The sequence below is a fragment of the Limulus polyphemus genome, unplaced genomic scaffold (assembly GCF_000517525.1).
Source record: "Limulus polyphemus unplaced genomic scaffold, Limulus_polyphemus-2.1.2 Scaffold2613, whole genome shotgun sequence".
In the NCBI taxonomy this organism is placed as follows: Eukaryota; Metazoa; Arthropoda; class Merostomata; order Xiphosura; family Limulidae; genus Limulus; species Limulus polyphemus.
This window is the reverse complement of record NW_013668223.1, coordinates 151,265-156,310: the sequence shown is the minus strand read 5'-3', so window position 1 is coordinate 156,310 and position 5,046 is coordinate 151,265. Positions and strand designations below refer to the sequence as shown.

Here is a 5,046-nt window from a genome sequence, read left to right as displayed (position 1 = left end):
CTTGAGTTCTAGGCATGTTGTAGCACAAGATAATTAGTGTGAGGACCATTTTCATTTATATAGTACTCTGTGAACACAAATTAGTTAGCATAAATCAGTTAAATGACGAAAAATTAGGTGTCTATTTACTTGTGACCACTCAGTGTATATATTTAGATTTTCTGTGACATAATTATACTCTTACTTCAGTTTCAACTAAAATAACTTGTACTTACCCTGCTTCAGTTTGCCATAACTAAAAATTATTTATGCAATACATAACAGTTTAATTAAAGTTAAATGATACAGAAGTCAGAACACTGATATAGCACTAATCCAAAAAGCAGTACATGTACATCAAATAAACTATAGTAAATGTTAAGAAAATGAAAACAAACCAAAGAGAGGAAATTTTAAAAAAAATCCCTAGCTTTAGACTGTCAGCTTTTCTGTTATTATTGATACTACACAATTTAACTTGTAACCTTTCGGATTAGGTTCATCATTTTTCACAGTAATTTGTTTCATGCTAAGCCACTTGTAATATTAAGAATGGTAAGATTTTTTGGTGTAAATGAATGATATTTTAATTTTATTATGATTTTTTTTTTTTCAGACTCACTTAAGTGTCTCTTCTTAGATTTGATTATATGTTTTGATCTAAAGAAACTTTTAATATTCTGGTTTATTCATTCAGACCATGAAGGCTGTGCTTTGGTGATCTTGTAGTTACCAGGTACAGTGTATAGGCCAAATTTTTACAATGTTAATCATAATAATAAAGTCAGAAAATGTACTTTGGTATTGATAATCTTAAATTGTAAGATTTTGTTTGTAGAGAAATTTTGGTGTAATTCATTTTCCTTTTCAGAAGTTTTAAGATAATTCATAAACCTTGGCATATACATAAGGGGTGTATTTATAAGTTGTACCAAGTATTTTTTTATAAGAAATGAGACGACTTATTGGTAATTTTCATTCTCGTGCATGAATTTTCAGATAGATGTGTTCAAAGGTAAGTATAGTTCATTATCATAAATTTTGAAATGTATAACATTTGTATGTACAATGCTTTTAAATTGTTGTATAATATTTGTGTGATGCTAGTGTATTTTGAAAGGTACCTATTGATCAACGTACCAAATTTTCTGTTACCCACTTATTGAGTAAATTTTCCAACCGTAAAAAGTTGTGAAGCAAACTAAACTCACAGAAGTCTGTATTGTTTGTCAATATAACTAACTGTAAAAACAATGTTCAATATACATTTATATTTGTGGGGAATATGAAAATCAGACCTTACATAGTTGTGCTTTTTAGTTGCATTGAGCAACTTGTGAGCCAATGCAACAACATTTGACAGGTTATGTAAATCATTAACATGATATCTGAAAACAGAAATGGTTGAACTTGCTGTAAGTGATAAAGAAATTATATGTATGTGGGCACACCTCTAGTCAGGTGACCTTCACTGGGATTTAAAGATTGTATCTCAAAATGTACATATAATTCTTTTTTCATTAGAAGATTTTAACAATTTCTTTGTTCAGATTTTGTATTACTGTAGTTGCATGAATTTCTTCCATGTTGGAATGGTGTAGTTAAATAATTTTTTATCAAGAAATGCACACATTTGCATTAAATGTTGTATCTTACATTGATGTAGAAAAATATATTGTCTAAATTTACTGAATAAAAATTCCTATAATAAAGCATTGTAATAATAATAATAATAAAAAATTCATAAAAAATTTCATGGATAACAAAATGGTTCACAAAAAATCACTGAAGTTTTTAACAGTTTTTTTTAATGAACCAAGCTGTTAAAAAATGGGTTACGTTGAATATTAACCCATTCACTGTGGCTGGGATTTATATTCCCAGTGCTCCCACCCCCTCACACTGTGACTGGGTCAAATGTTTCCCATTGTCGACACTATTTACTGGGTCAGGGTTCATCATCTTGACTATCATTGCTATCCTCTTGTCTCATTGCCTCTTCATCATCACACATTTGAACACAACTTCACTCACTTTCACTATCTTCTAAGCTGAGTCAAGCACATCAAGCATATTTACATAGTAATTAGGGTTGCTGCTCTTGTGATGTGGACACAGTTGGCATGCAGTTTTTGTACATTTTGCTTAGGCATCTTGTTATTTACTGAAGGGCTGAGTGCAAAACATTGAAGGAAACCATATATCAACATTACGTTGGATGCCAGTAAAGTACTTTCCAACCCATTTTACTACTCTCATATGTCGTGCGGCAATTTTGAATGGCAATTGGAAACCTTTTTCCCCACTTGTAGTGTGAGGAGGTGGAACACTGGGAAATATATGTCCCAGCTTCAGTGAAAGGGTTAAAGTAAAAGGAGTAAAATGTAAGATCAAACACCTATACTGTGTCAAGGTAAAGTTTAAAGTCTAATGATTTCCTTGTACACCTTAGATAATCTTTACTAAAAAATACATTTTGGTTTCAAGGGCTAAAGAGTGGAAGATGGTTGTCATTGACAGGACAGGTCCTGTAACAATGATTTGTCCTATCTTGATACCACAGAAAAATATTTTTGTAAAATTTCATGATTCCTGTACTTTTAAAGATCAGTTGTTCTTGTTTAATTACCGGGTAATATCATAATATAAGCAAAAATCCTAGAATTTCACTGCAATTAATGAGTTACTTTCTTATCTTCATTATTTCTGTAAAATATTTTGGCAGTCACCAATCACATTTTGAATGCATAATCTAAGCTTGTATTTGGAGTGGTCATTTTGTTTTATGTTAATACTTATAATATTATCTCATAAACTCTTAGTCAAGTGGGACAGCAGAAACATCATACAGGTGTGTGCTTAAAAATTTAGCTGATATGTGATTTCCCTCAAAAGTGAAATATTATTTCTACAAAAAAATCCCAAATTTGAATAAATAACATGTCTCAACAATGTTGCATACTAGAGGTCAAGATGACCATCTCATATTTTACAAGAACATCATGACTGTTAATACACCATTGCTCCTTACTCGAAAAGAGCATTTTTGAGTTTTATATTATTATATGCCCCCTTTTTAAAGACAAGTGGAAATTTGTAGCACCTTATAGTAACTTAGCATATTTAAAAAAAATGTCAAACAGCCACATGACTATAGTGTAATGACATCATTATTGTTACTACTACTGTTCTATTTTTAACATAGCAAATTTGGTTTACAAAGTTGCTTATAAAAGTTATTGTTTTATTTATTAATATGTTTGTATAATTATATAATAAAACTATTTCAAATGTTAAATCTATTTTTATTTAGTATTAATTTCCAGAAATTAGCAATGAGTAAAGAGCCTTTTTAAGAGATAAGTGTCTGACCCTTAGAGAATTCTGCATACATGCATTCTTGTGGATACTTTTATGTTCTAGTATAGTTTTTATTTTAAAAGTATGATTATTTGCTTACTGTAAAGTACTCTACTGTTGTTGCACATTCCAAGTCCTTCATATTTCTTGAAGTGTAGAATCTATGCCCTAAAGGTATTGGACATTTTCCTATCCTGTCTATAAGCTCACTTTATTAACTCTCAGATCCAGAGTTTCTAGTTTAATGCCAGTTTGTTTTTGTGCAGTGACCAGGGGACAGAAGAATATTAGTTGTATGTTAAATACGAATATTCAGTTAATCTGTTTTATTGGAATATTAGCATTGTTCATGTTGTGATCTTCAGGAGTCAATGTATCTTGACATGTGGCATGGCTGATTTAAAAAAAAAAAGTACTGGAAAATTCTCATCTTTCAATCAAACCTGTGATTATTTTTTATATTTTCCACAAATGTACATTGTTTAATTGGGAACTTTGTGTAATCAAAGGATGGTATGTTTGCATCTTTAAATATAAATTTCTTTTTTTTCTTCCTTAACCTGAATTTTACCTTACAATTCAGTGAAAGAATGGATTCATATATCATGCGGGTCAACAGATGTAACATCATTCTGATACGATATCTTACCTCTTCTCACAAAATAGCTTTTCTCAACTAGCACTGCCATCTTTCGACACAAATTTTCAGCACATGCCACTAGCCTTCCACCTCCTGCTTCTGCATATCCACATGCAAATGATCATGCAGCTGCTCTCCACAAATAGGAGCGAGACACCACTCCAATCATAACCAGTGCCTTCTTCACATCTGCACTCGTTAATCACCTCTCGATTGGCAGTTGTACTGTACAGACATGCTGATTTTTGCTCACAGGTTTGTCAACGTTTTCCATTATACTACTGATTTTGTTTTTCTTTACTATTTATTTAAATTTTCACATTTTTGGTATTGTCAAAGGTTGCTTTTTTATTATTTTTTTAAACTTTTCTTACCTTTTCAGGGGCCTTTTGATAGTGTATTGTGGATCCCACTCTGTGAAAAGTGGTGCCTGACCAATAATAATTTTATTCTGAAAATCTGTGTTGTCTATCCTGTCACCATGCTATCTTCCTACAACAGACTTGATGTGCAATTCTGTATGCCACCAAGTGTTGGTTGTGTGTGTCTGTTTTATTGTTATCTATGACTAAACAGTTATGTCGCAGGTTTGGGTTATGCATACTGTAGAGATGAGGTATTCTGCAGGGCTACTAATGGTTCCCTCTAGTGGTTTTTGGTTCATAAATATATTTGTCCCAGACAGTACACTCATGGACTAACATGAATAAAGCAGATAGATTGCTGCCCATCTTTGCTGTGGCATTGAGACTTTCTACCATGGATCTGGTGTACAATTCTAGATGCCGCCAGGTTTTGGTGGACTGACTCCATCAACATGGCAGCTCTGCTTTTCAAGTTAGGATATTGTGGTCACCCCTTGCACTGTCTCCAGTGATGCAGTTCTCTGGACTCTCCAACACATTTTACCCCCCTTTCTTCTAGTGGAGTATGGGAGTCCTTTCCTAGCTGCTGGGGTGGTGGACCATCGAGGTATGTCCTCCTGAGTGATGAATCATACATTCCTGGTGGGTCTAGTGTTGGTTGGAGATGGTCTAGTAAGTCCTCAGGTGTGTGCTGGCCAGTAT

At 32.8% G+C, this 5,046-nt stretch overlaps 1 protein-coding gene across 4 annotated transcripts in view; it reads left to right on the top strand.

Annotated features, from left to right (window-relative positions):
- LOC106467431 (uncharacterized protein C11orf57-like) overlaps nucleotides 1–5,046 on the top strand; it is a 29,098-nt gene that overhangs the window by 8,650 nt on the left and 15,402 nt on the right. The window contains exon 4 of one of the 4 annotated variants that reach the window (XR_002612419.1): nucleotides 4,006–4,234. The exons of the other annotated variants lie outside the window; for them this stretch is intronic. The gene's annotated coding sequence lies outside the window, so the exon portion shown is untranslated. The remainder of the gene's footprint in view (nucleotides 1–4,005; nucleotides 4,235–5,046) is intronic. 4 annotated transcript variants of the gene reach the window in all.